Raw genomic sequence first — 14,091 nt, 5'->3', positions numbered from 1 at the left:
TTATATTGACATGTTGAAGTTTGTTTACTCGTTTCTTTGCCGTGTAATAAACTGTTAATTTAATGTAAAGTCATCGGTTCACGGAGAGACTCGGAAACTGATCTTCTCAAGTGTGTCACAGTTACTGTACAGAGTAGGGCTAATAATGCTAGCTAACGTTAGCAAGCTGGGTCGCAGCCAGCTCTGATTTGTGCTGTAATGGTGTAATGCATAATGTTATACCTTTAATGCACAAGTTATTGCATGACTGAATGGTAAAACAAACTTCAACACAAGAAAGGTTAAACAGGAAATTACTTACATTAGTGAGACAGGTTGCAGTCGCGCTGCGCCTTCTTGTCTGTGTGCCAGTGTAATGTCATTAATATGTTTAATGTGAGCAGAGCAGCATCACAGCACACATTAACGACCACAAAGCACTTTGTAATGTTATTTATTAATCTGGGCAAAATATGCTCAGTAGGCCCTATATTTTAATGTTTTTATCACAGATATACCTTTCAAATGACCTGTTTTAATTGTGCGACAGCAATGACGTCATTTAGGGCGCTGAAAAACAACCTGAGTAATGTCCAAAAGTGATTTTTCATGTTACAGATGAGCTCATATATAGTCCTCTAGTGAGTAGGGAATGAGTGAATGATTTTGGACACAGCAGATGTCTCTGTATCTGTCTCTTTGCTCGCTAAGCTGGATTTGACTGATACTAAAGTTAACGTGAGGACCCTGCATTTGCTCAGCCTTTTTAATAAAAATATAAACCTTCTTTCAGATACAAACATTTACATGTTGCTGCATGAGCCCGTGGTATTTTTACAACCGAGTGAGTGAAAACAAGTGTTTTGTTTTGTTTTTTAAGCCATTTTATTTTTCTGTATTTGATTTATATCTTAGTGCCTCATTTCCACTTACCTATGTGTACAGAGACTAGACATCTGGAAGTCTTCCCTCTGTAATATTTTGGTCCAGAATTTGCCTTAAGTACGTTAAAAAAAAATAACTTTTGCAGTGGATTTCGGAGAGACAGTATGACAGTCGGGGTCATCCCTATGTTTCCCGGGTTCTATGTTTCCCGGGTTCTATGTTCCCCATTTACCACCCAAAAAGGTTCTATGTTTCCTGGGTTCTATGTTTCCCAGGTTCTATGTTCCCCGCTTGACCAAAAAGGGTTCTATGTTTCCCGGGTTCTATGTGTCCCGGGTTCTATGTGTCCCGGGTTCTATGTTCCCCGCTTACCACCCAAAAAGGTTCCATGTTTCCCAGGTTCTATGTTCCCCACTTAACCAAAAAGGGTTCTATGTTTCCCGGGTTCTATGTTTCCCAGGTTCTATGTTCCCTGCTTACCACCCAAAAAGGTTCTATGTTTCCTGGGTTCTATGTTCCCCGCTTGACCAAAAAGGGTTCTATGTGTCCCGGGTTCTATGTTCCCAGCTTACCACCCAAAAAGGTTCTATGTTTCCCGGGTTCTATGTTCCCCGCTTACCACCCAAAAAGGTTCTATGTTTCCCAGGTTCTATGTTCCCCGCTTAACCAAAAAGGGTTCTATGTTCCCCGCTTGACCAAAAAGGGTTCTATGTTTCCCGGGTTCTATGTTCCCCGCTTACCACCCAAAAAGGTTCTGTTTCCCAGGTTCTATATTCCCCGCTTAACCAAAAAGGGTTCTATGTTTCCCGCTTACTAAAAAAAAGGTGGAAACATAGAACCTTTTTTTGTGAGCAGGGAACATAGAACCTTTTTTGCAGGGTTAAGTGGGGAACATAGAACCTGGGAAACATAGATACGCTCCCATGACAGTCTGCTAGCTTATCTAACAGGCTATTTATCTTTAATTCAGTTGCCTGTTGATCGTCAAGTGAGTTTGTCTGATTTAAAAGAACTTGTTTATCTAGTTTGAACACATTGTAAATCTGCAGTCAATACAGTCAGATTGTCTTCATCAGTTTAATTTTAATATGAAATACTTTCAGATTTATCAGTTTGATAAATACAGTCGGTAAACTAACTGATTCATAAGCAACACAGCTGTATTTATACATTTCAGTGAAAAGTTAGAAGGCATAAATTAGCTAAAAACAGTTTAGCTAACGTAGGATGCTAGAGTGCAGGCATATGATACATTCAGCTGTTTGTATGTCTTTTTAATTAAATATTTCACAAAACATGCTACATACAGTACCTGTCATGCCAACATCTTCATTCATTCATTACCATGCAATATTCATCCTGTTGGTCCCGGTACTGTTCAAAGCGCATATTCCAAACTACTGGATGGCGAAAAACAGACAAAAGTAGCCTCCCCCTCATGGCTACAAGTAGTTTCTATCAGGTTTCTTTCCATTCGTATAGAAATGTTCTTCCTTGTGTTGGACACCAGAGGCACCATCCTTATATTAACAGATCTAAGGATGCCAGTCACATACGTAAGTGGTAACGAGGCGTAAAGGTCAGTGGCCCTCGGCATCAAATACCAACACACTAAGGCACCTGTGGCAGTAAATGCAAGCTGCAAGAAACTACTACAGCGAGTGAAAACATCAACATGGATGGGTCAAAAAAAGTCAGTTTTTTCACCTGCTTCAGAACCTGCTTTACTTGTGTGGTGATGTGTCTGTGTCACTCTGCAGGTACACCTCTAAAACACTAGCCGGTGGCCTCTGAGATTTTGGTGAAGTGCTGTAAAGTTCAGTTGATTAAAAACCCAAAACACATTAAACACACATTAAACATGGCTTAATAGCAACAATTTCAAACACAAGTACACAAATCAGCTTCACTATAACTCGCAGCATTCACAGACAAACATTTGTCTTTATCTGGACACATTTTCCCCATAAATACAACATGCTAATGTTATTAGCACAAGCCTATGGCATTTTACATTGTATAAATTAGCCTAACAGCTAGCGGACATTTCTTTAACTCATATGAAGCCAGGATCACACACAAGATTTAAAATGCTAATTTTGTTGAGGTCTTATTGTCTTCACAATTTGTTGTTTCTTATTTGTGAAATTAAAGTAAATTAAAGCTTTGGTTCCACTGAGGGAAATGGTTTCAGCTCACAAAAATAGACAGGAGGTCTGTGTCACCGCGATGTGTAATTACATTTCTAGGGAAGTGCATGTCAGGCTACGACGTAGGGTACGCCATAGGCTCTATGTCGACATCAGAGCCTACGGTGTTGATTCGACACAGAAGTATAAAGTCAGCCTTAGGGTGTACTATAGAGTCACAGTGACATTATACATCGTACATATTCATACATTAAGTTATCATGAGTCATGTATTACTTAAACACTACTTAAGTATGTGATTTGTACCCTGATTCCAAAGTGTTAGCGGACACTGTAACCAGTTGTCAGGATTTCATGTCAGCCCCCTCGCTTAGCTGTATTCATTTAGCAAGCAGGACCGCAGACGTGAGATTAACTGGACATATCATAATAATAAGCCCACTCCTCACCCAGCAAATATGTGTGCATATGCATGTGTGTGCGTGTGCAGGCATCTGTAGCTGGAGGGGTGCATGATGGTGTGTGTCCCTGCTGGTATGCCAACCATCCCATTCCTCTTTGTCAACTTCTCAAAATAACCCCCACCCGAGCGGCAGCTGAGACAAAACTTCAGACTGACAGACAGACTCCACAACACAGTGAGGGACGGACAGAGGCAGAGAGAAAGAGACAGGGATTACAGGGCAATGAGATGAGAGAGAAATTTGAATCCCCTAACACATCTCCACGGAGGATATTAACTGGTATATCATGTGCTAACAGAGCTAAATACCGGGATAAACAGTCACTGACTACTGTGAGTTAATTTGGGGATCTGAAATGTGCAGATATAAATGTAGCTATGCTGGTTTCTGGAGACCACACTCGATATTCAAAGTGTAAAAAAGCAAAAGGAGACAGAATATTTCCTTCTTCTGACAGCCCAGAGTAGTTTGTTTTTTTGTTTAAGTAGACTAGGTTGTGTACAAGTCACTGAAATAGGTATGCTGGTGTCACTGCTGTGAATGTGCGAGTGAGTCATCGATCATTCCACAAAGCAGATGTAACGTGTATCCGGTCATCCCCAACTGCTGGCTGCTGTTGAAGGAAAGGGGGCACAAGGGAGGACAAGAGGGCACCGGGAGGGCACGTTCCAGTTTAATTTGGAAACACAGAGGTTTGCGTAATTCCAAACCCATGTCCCAGCACGCCCATTAAGGCTCAGTAAATGGTTGTTTAAATCAACCTCCGGTTTCCTTTACAGTACCTCTCTCTCTCTAAAGCACAAGGATCATACAGTTTTCTTATTTGTACAGCACGGCCCCGTCCTCTTCAATCTGCCCTCTGTTACAGACCCCACGTCAAATCCATCAGGCGCTACTATAGTGCCATCAGATGCAGGCAGATACTCCTCCTGGTTACCTAGGGGGGTACCATGAAAGTTGTGGCAGCCACATGCTCTCAGCTGCACCTTGGTTAAAACATCATTGCTGTACCTTTGAAGCATATTTTTAATTTAACACTCAGCTCTGGTTCAATTCCAAAAGTCTGAATGTCAGCCCTAGTGACTCCTCTACAAAAAGGAGACACAAATGATGGATAGCTATAGGCCTATCTCCAAACTATCATGTCTAGCTGAAGTGTTTGGAATAGCTGGTCCAAGGATTTCCAAAAAGGCGGGCAACTCATAATCCAACAGGGAGCAGAACAAAAATCCAAATAAAAATACCAATCAGAAAAAGACATTATGACCAGGGATGGACACAAGATGATGGCAGGATGAACCCATGACGAACATAGAAGGCATGCAGATGGATGCAGAAGATTCGCAGGTGGACTGACCACGGACAAAGGGAAACACACAAGTATATATACAGGGACTGGCTGACAACAAGGGTGTCACAGACAAGACTAATACAAAACAGGTGCTAACGAGAGGTGTGGCAGAAAACAAGCGGGAAAATGCACAAAGAAAGGAAGTAAAACCAAACATGACACATGAGGAGAGAATCTACAAAATGAAACAGGAAGCAGATTAGATATGAATGAATAACATGAAACAAGGAACACAAACAGAAAACTCAGAAACAAAGTCCACAAGATAAGAGAATATGAAACCAAAACCCAGGATAATGACAATGGCAAGCTCAAGTGTGTGCTGCACAGGGATATCAGTGCAAAGCTCAAAGTGAGCATAGACCTCTGTAAGTGAACAGGTATGGCCGCGTGGTTCTTAAATCCTCAGTGGTTGGTGCTGGCAGGGCATTGACATGGCACCACTGCAGGTAGAAAGTTCTGCTTTATCTTTGTTCTCTTAGCCCCATTTCTACCATCCCGACTGCAGATCCCTTCTAGTTTTTGACGTTTGCTCTCCACTGAGTCTTCCGTCTCCTCTGGAAGAAGGCTGGGCTGGAATCTGGTAGAGCCCTATGTGTCAGTAGAGTTGCTGCTAACCCCGGTGTTGGGTAAAGGCAGGACTTCAAGGTCCGAGGTGATTGTCTCTGTCTCTAAACTTGACAAAACTATCACAAAGGCCATACAGCTTTAAAAATATCAATGCATGAGTATACTGTATAATGAAATAGTGATGCCCTGAAAGTAAGCAGCTTACCCCTTTTGAATCTTTCAAGTAGTTTTGGCTCTTGAATGGCAGGTAGTAAGTCTGCAATGTCCTCTTGTTTCACTTACTTCAAGTCTTGTATTAAGTCTAAACCAGAGCTCAATAGCCTGTCTATCACAAGCTGTTGAACAGCTTCAAAAATAGCTGGCAAGGTCCGAGGGATGATCTCCTTCAGCTTCTCCTCCAATGAGAGAAAAGGCTGCTGCTTGGATCACTGGAAACTGCTCCATGAATCTCTGTCATGAGATAGAGCGAGTTCCATTCGGTCTTGACTTCAAGTATGAGCAAGTGCTGGCCTGAAACAAGACCAAAAAAACAACGCAAATTGAGTTATTACACTTGAATATTAAATTCAATTGTTTAAATTTAGGAATTTCAAAATAATACTTTAATGGGTTTAATTTTTTAAGGTTTCAGTTCAGAAGGACAAAAGGACAAAGGGAAACAGCCAGGTATATATACACAAAAGACTAATCACAAGGACAAGACACAGCTGGAGAAGGAAGACATGGGCAAAAGGAGTGAAACAGGGATTGGCCAACAAAGACAGGAAGTAAAACCAGACATGACACATGAGTAGAGAATCTACAAAATAAAACAGGAAGCACATTAAATATGAGCTTAACAACATGAAACAAGGAACACAAACAGAAAACTCCACAAGATAAGAGAATATGAAACCAAAACCAAGGATCATGACAAATTTGCCTCTTACCAAGGAGCTGCTGCTTCTCTTTCATGACTGTTTTGGACATCGAGGATCTCTTGAAACACACATGAGTGCTGCTTTGATTCGGGCTTCGGTGCTTCCAGTAAAGTTTTTTGATTACTAATGAATCAAGTCTACTTCTATTTTCTTATATTTCTTTGTCTTCATCATGGCAGATCTGTCATCTTTAATGTTTCGGGGCTGTATTCACGAACATTCAGACATCCTAACGTAGCCGGGGCCGTTGGTGCGTGTCTCCACCGCAGGAACCACCCCCCAAGGACAGAGTTCCGGAACTTTTACAGGGGCTAAACAAGTCCCTGCCTCGGGGTAGGTACTCAGAACGGCCTGAGAGACTCCTGGCTGGGGCTTGGGGATTACTTGGTGCTGACTGGATATACTCAAGGCGGGATGTGACGTTTTGTAAATAACAACATGGTTATCGTAGATTAGCTGGGCTAACCATTAGCTGTTAGCTGTGTCTGTAATAACTCTGGTCACGGTCCGTGAAAAAAATATTTTTTATATATATCTTAGTTACAACATGATTGAGCTAGCAAAGCAGTTTTGTGTTGCTATGTGTGGTATTTATTCAGTTTTGGGAAATCACGATGTCTAGAAAGCATCAGCTGACAGGGACAGCTAACAGCAGCAGCAAAGCTAACATCAGGACGTCATCTGTTAAAAGCCTCTCGTTGTCGGATACGACATGAAACTACTCCAGTTAGCTCAGTCATGTTGTAACTAAGACATGCGCTGGAAAAAATATTTTTTTCATGGACCGTGACCGGAGTTATTACAGACACCGCTAACGGCTAACGGCATCCCTACGCCCCTACGTCGCCCCGGTCAAAAGGGTCGTGCAACGATTACGTCACATCCAGAGTCCGGTAACTTTACAGGAACCTTCTTCCTACTCCGCTCTCTCAGTGGAGACATGGCGGTTGAGAGGACCGAGCGAGAGGATGTTCCTGTAGTAGTTCCTGCCCCCCAAATAGTACCAGGAACTTCTTCAATGGAAACAGGCCTTTAGTGAGGAGGTGTGGTCGACCCTGTTGCTAGGTGTGACATATTCTTTTAACAGATGTGATTATCCCTGCAGGATCTAATCTCAAACATTTTATTATTTCACTCTCATTCAGCATTTGGAGAATATCTCTCCTACCATTTTGTTTTTGTGCCATTTTCTCCTCTGATTAAGAAACTCTTAAGCTTCTTAAAAGTCCTTTTCCCTACTCACCTTTAGAGCTCTTTTAAGGGCTAAGATGCTTCAGGAATAACTTTTATCTTAACCAGGACCTAGTCTTAACTTTAAGGGGAAATTCTAAGAAACGTCATAATTCTGTCACAATTTCGTCACGTGGAGCGACTTGTAGTACGAGGAAGCTTTGTGAATACGGCCCCTGGTTCAGTCTGTCTGGAGTCAGACTCACCCAGCTATGATTCACCTGCACACAAAGTACACACGGTTACTGTCACACACAATGCGACTGTTTGACACAAGTCCAGATGTAAAGTGTACTCATATTCTCTGCGTGTCTCTGCACGCATGCGCGCACACACACACACACACACACACACACACACACACACACACACGCATCTGTCCCTTATGAACAGAGCAGCTCGTGGGATCTCGTTACAAACAGCGTGCCATCTGCACGCAGACAAAAACAAGTCCCTTTAACATCTCCTACCTCCTCTGTAATCATTACCTCTCTGCTCCAGCATGTCGTCCCCTGTGGTCTGTGCTTTTAGCCAAACAACCTTTGATTCACAGTCATGACTGTTATACACATTATGTTGCGCAGCATATATTCAAAGTGATGGTTTTGCAGGTTTTGCATTTTACAGTGCATTTAAAAAGGAATATAAATCAATTATTTATCCAGTTATTTGAAGTTAAACCCGAGAGAAAGACGCTTTATATCAGTGATCATAATATTCCATGTACAATGAAAAGGTTTCTCCAAAATGTCCAGCTTTGTTTTGTTCTTTTTGATAGTATCATATATTGATAATCTCACCTGAGAAGCTGGAATGATTTTTTCCTCTGACCATTTCTCCTTGAAAAATTACTGAGACAGTGATTGAGTTATTAAACTAGCGTCCAGTTGTTTCTCTGTAGATTGATAAATCAACACATCGTTTCAGCTCTACATATGTATAAACAGTTTACTGAGGAATTCTTCACTCTGTGTCCACTTATTTGATTTTTTTTACAGGAGTTTTCAGCTGCATCTTGTGGTCTTCATCAGTAAAGTTTGCTCAGTTGTCAAGAAGAGATAGGAAGAAATATTAGGCATATAAATACTTACTTAATACACATGATGATTAAAAAAATACTTTCATAAAAGATGTAAAACAACAGACCATTCTAGTGTTAAACTGTACGAGGCCTTTGAGTCTTGAGTACAGAGAAACACATGTAGGTGTGGCAGCTGGGCCTCTGCTCCTCACAGCATCTCTGCACACTCTTACATCATGCTCCCCTCTGAGATTTGTTCAGACTACAGAGCCCGGGATGTGTCGCTGACGACCCACCACTGTCTGTTGTGACAGGCAGAGCACAATGACACAGCAGTGGTGGACCCATTTCAGAATAAAAGCTTCCTTTCATGCTATAGCGCTGACCCACATACTACACCCCGGGCACGCATCGTTGGCTCCAGTAATTTCACCAACACAGCTGAAACATTTTTAAAGTAAATCACCGTGATTACTGCCACTGATTACGTCATCAAGGAGCACTGGGTGTAACTGCATGCCCACTTTGGGTTTAGAAATCTGGAGGAAAGCAGTAAAGAAGTGAGCAGATTGTATGACAATTTATGAGGCTGTTTTGAGACTGAATTTAAAGAGGGAGTACGAGCAATTTTTAGAGTAGGCTCAGCTTATAGTTCAAAACAAAAATACAAGATTGGTATCAATCCAATGCAATCAACTTACAGATAATTACAATAAATAGGATTACACAGTCAACCGTGTCACAATGTTAACTTTTCCCTCTTGACATTGAAAACCAAAAGCTGAGTCAAGAGAGCTAAATGTAGCTCACCTGACAACATCTTCACCTCTGCAGGCAGTTTGTTCAGTTCCCTCCCAGAGGACGTATCTATGACAACAGTAGAGAAGGATGAGAGATGTTTGTAGACTGATGATCAATCTGTAATCTCTCATGAGTTAAAACTAATCATGTAAAATGCAGTCAACTGTACAGACCTGCTCCTGTCACTCAGTTTGACAGAGAAATGTGAAATTGACACAAATCCAATTAATAATCAAACAGGACTTAAGTGATTTTTTTTTTAAAAAATCAATAGTTATTTTCATAGCTGATGTGGTTAAGTAAATTTAAAATTTTAAATATATTATTTCATTAGACTAAAATGAAAGAAGTCTGTTTGTCCTTTAATTTTCTCAACAATCATTTGTCTGATCAACTTCATTCATTTCTGATTGTTAATATAATATAATATGTGCCATGGGGAAAAGTACAGACAGACCAAACATGTCACATTTTCTTTACAGTATTAGATCTCCATTTTATTGAAGGCAGAGATGAGGCTGGCACAAAGATGAAGGCTGACATTTGTCACCCCTAACACTTGCAGCTGTTGCTGTGCTGTAAAGGCCACATCTGTTCTCACCCAGCTTAAAAAAAGTAATCTGCATTTCATTTTCTCCAGTCTGCAAGTCAGCCTGACCTGAGGTGACGAGTTTAGCTGCGGATAAGTAAAACAACATGGACCGGGGGGGGGGGGGGGGTTACAAGTTACTTTGGCAGCCCTGCATTTTTAGTCTCACACCCTGAGTGTGATGCATCCACCCTTCACACGTTCATCCAGTCAGAATGAAAAAGGGAAAAATGTCTACACGAAGAATTACACACACAAACAAAAGGCACGGACCTTCATCTATAACGTGCTTTGTGTGGTCAAGCACTTTCCGTTGACTCATCTGTCATTTTTATCAGGAGCTGAACTGACTTTAGAGCAATACAGCCACCCCACCCCACCACTCCCAACTTCCCCTCCCAACCCTTCAGTCATCCAACTGTCCTGCCAGCTGTCTATTTTAGATGTCCATGTAACACCCTTCAAGCAATTACTGTCTGAGTGGTCTCCTGGAGTTCAACCACAATATTCTCTCCTAGGGGGTTGGGGGTAGCTTAGAAGGAAATGGCAGACTATTTCACATGGTTAATGTGCAAGCTGAGATGCTAAGTCTATTAGACAGAATATACACTTAACAGTCAGGGGTAGGTTTAACATCAGGGGGGCACATTTGTAAAAGGAGTAAATATGTGTCAAGACTTAAGTTTAAAGTCAAGGTTAAGTTTAGTTTATTGTCATACACAGTAAAAAGTACAATTCACATTTGAATGCAATGGGATACATCTGCCCTGGCATTAAAACTGAATAAGAGTAAATAAAATACAACCACTCCAAAGACGTCGAAATCTAGCTCTTGGTTAGTAGTCTGAGTGGGCGGAAGTTCGCTGCATACATCAGCCTCTCATTGGGCGAAACGAGCCACCCGCTGAAGTCCCACCCTACCACCTCCGGTTGTGTAGCAGTTTTCAACCGTTTTCAACACGTCCTTTACTAACTTTTGCGGTGTTTGATCTTGCGGGGATGTAGCCATTTTTCTGCCATGGTTCGCGTCCTGTAGGCGATATTTTTGTGGGCGTGTTACACCAAAACCTGTTTCCCCCCGGCAATACTTTTGCAAGCGCACCGTTGCTGTGGCACCGCCCAGAACGACTGTGATTGGTTGAAAGAAATACAAGCAGCCGGGGCATTTTTTTTTTCTCCAATCTTAAAGTGAGAGTCGGCCCAGCCAGACCTTTCTTTTCTTGAGAAAGGTCTGGTGAGCGAGACTACTTGGTTATTGACTTCTGGCGTCAGGCACTGACAAAAGAGCCGTCCTTTCACGTTGGCATGATATGTGGTCGGTCATTGTTATAGCTTGTGGGACAACAACTAAGGTTAAAGGGATAGTGCACTCAAAAATGAAAATTCAGCCATTATCTACTCACCCATATGCCGAGGAAGGCTCTGGTGAAGTTTTAGAGTCCTCACATCCCTTGCGGAGATCGGCGGGGGGAACGGGCAGCACACCTAATGGCAGACGGCGCCCCAGACTAACGTCCAAGAACACAAAACTGAATCCACAAAGTATCTCCATACTGCTCATCTGTAGTGATCCAAGTGTGCTGCAGCCGCGACATAAAAAGTTGTTTCGAAAAACATCATATGAACTCTGTTTTTAGCCTCACTGTAGCCTGTAGCTCTGACTGCTTCTCTGTGCTCCGCGCTCACGTGTGCACGCTCAGGGTGATCGGTGATGCACGGTCTCTGAAGAGCAGCAGTCTCGTCAGTACTGATGTCCAGATTCTCAAGTGCAGGCATCGCCAATTCCCAGTCTGAGCAGCAAAAACTTTCCTCATCCATTGGCATTGCTTTGCATTTGAAACAACTACACCACCAGGTTTCCAGTGCTCGACTCCGGTATTCTGCGGCTGGCTGAGGATCAGGCTCATGAGCTGCGGCGGCTGCTTCGTCCAGTAGCCTGAGTTCCGTCCGTATACTCGGGCTCAAACAAATACGGCTCAACAAAGAAATGCTGTTCCTCCTCAATTTCAGAGTCTTCAGACATGTTGGGCTGTCCTTTGCTAAAAGGCCGTAGTGCAAATTATCTTTTAGCGACTGTGGTTACTGTTGTCTCTCCCTGCGGTGCACTTGGATCACTACAGATGAGCAGTATGGAGATACTTTGTGGTTTCAATTTTGTGTTCTTGGACGTTAGTCTGGGGCGCTGTCTGCCATTAGGCGTGCTAGCCGCTTCCCCTTGGATCTCCGCAAGGGATATGAGGACTCTAAAACTTCACCTGAGCCTCTGTCGGCATATGGGTGAGTAGATAATGGCTGAATTTTCATTTTTGGGTGCACTATCCCTTTAAGGTGGCGGAAGTCCGAGTACGGCGGGCAGGAGAGATGGTGAATGGATCCAACAGCCACTGACTTTTAAGTGGGAGGCGGGTGTTCGCTTCCCGAAAGATTGTAAAGCCTAATCCTTGTTTTCTAAACCCAATCGTGTGCGTGTGTTGTTGAAGGCAAAAAAAAAAAGTCAGTTTGTGGTGTTGTACCAACATAGTGCGATTATTTTGGAAGAGACCATATGCAAACTGTACATTTCCTGTGAAAACCAAAGTGTATTTTGTAAACTGACAATGCATGTAACAGGCTGAAGCTGACACAGCGTGCCAGAACATCAATAACCAACGCACCTAGGGTACCTTGGACGTCATATCTCTGCGTGGAAAGTCCATGACCAAACGTCAATGAGACAAGGTTGGAGTGCGAATGTATTGGTTTACCCAAGGGTAGGTATGCTAAGAGGTGACGTGCTGGGTGACCTGTGTCCTACATAACGCCAAGGGCTTTCCTTCAATGTCCTGAATCTGTGGCAGTTTTTACTGTGCTCCTCAGGTTGCCAAACCACTCCAGTATGCTACCAGTAAGGACGCTCTCTACAGCCTGATAGAAACTGACTAGGGTTTTAGTGGGTATCTTATATGTCTTGAGGCAAAGCAGAAAGATTGGTCTCTGCTGTGCCTTCTTCATGACTTGGTGTGTAGAGACCAGGAGAGGGAGTCTGAGATCTGAATGCTTAAGAATGTGATGTTAATCACAATTTCAATAGATATGTTGTTGAGTTAAACTGGTGGCTGAATAGTTTTGGACTTCCTTAAATTAACAATGATCTTCTTTGTCTTCTCAGCATTTAAGAAGAGGTTATTGTCTTGACACCATATAGATGGGTCCTTCACCTCCTCCGCGTAGGCATCCTCATTGTTGTCATTTATCATTCCATTCACTGTGGTGTCATCTGCAGATTTCACAGTACCGTTACTGTGATATTTGGCGACACAGTCATATATGAACAGACTGTAGAGTATAGGGGGCCGGCTGCACAAAGCAACTTAAGTTTGCCCCTTAAGTATGACACTTAAGGTTTAGTTTTTCCTTAGCTGAGGACATTTCTTGAGGGTGTTGCACTGAATCTCTTAAAAGGTTTTCTTAGTCATGGAAAGACATTAAGGCATTTACTGTACTGAAAGTGATTTTACAGCAGTAAACTTCAACTGTTTCCATGGAGACCATTTGTCTGCTTGAACAAAGTTGGCCATATTTGTTGGAGGGGAAAATAAATCATACTTCTAGAGGAATTCAATGAAAGAAAGAACAGACTGAAAAGTAAACTTGATTTGAAAATAACAGCAAACATGAAGCAACAAATGTGGGAAGAAATTGCAGCATTTGGACGGGGAATTCACCAGGTGTTCATCAGACAGGTGAGGGTGTTTGAAACCCAGTGAATGCCGTGGCACACTGTTGACTTGTGCACATGAAATTCCTCGCCAATAACTGATTGGAAAGATCCCGTTGCATAAAACCACAGATCAATCATTAATAGTAAAGGAAATGGAAGAGCGCAGCTTCGGACAGTTGAGTGATCCAAATCCAGGTGTTGAAATCAATCGTAAATTGACGTGGGGTCAAATTTCTCATGCAAAATCAATTGCTCATCAATAAGGGTGTCCACTGAGCTCTCCGGATCAAGGATCACAGATCACTCTTCTCAGGATGCCTTAATTTTCCTCATTTATCGCCATAAACTCAGCCATGTTGCAGTGAAGATGAAGTCAGACTTACCTTGTGTATTTTTCCTTACTTTGGTCGATAAGGTCCTTTGTGCCATTC

This window comes from Epinephelus lanceolatus, chromosome 20 (assembly GCF_041903045.1).
Source record: "Epinephelus lanceolatus isolate andai-2023 chromosome 20, ASM4190304v1, whole genome shotgun sequence".
Taxonomy (NCBI): Eukaryota; Metazoa; Chordata; class Actinopteri; order Perciformes; family Serranidae; genus Epinephelus; species Epinephelus lanceolatus.
This window is presented reverse-complemented; position numbering follows the sequence as displayed.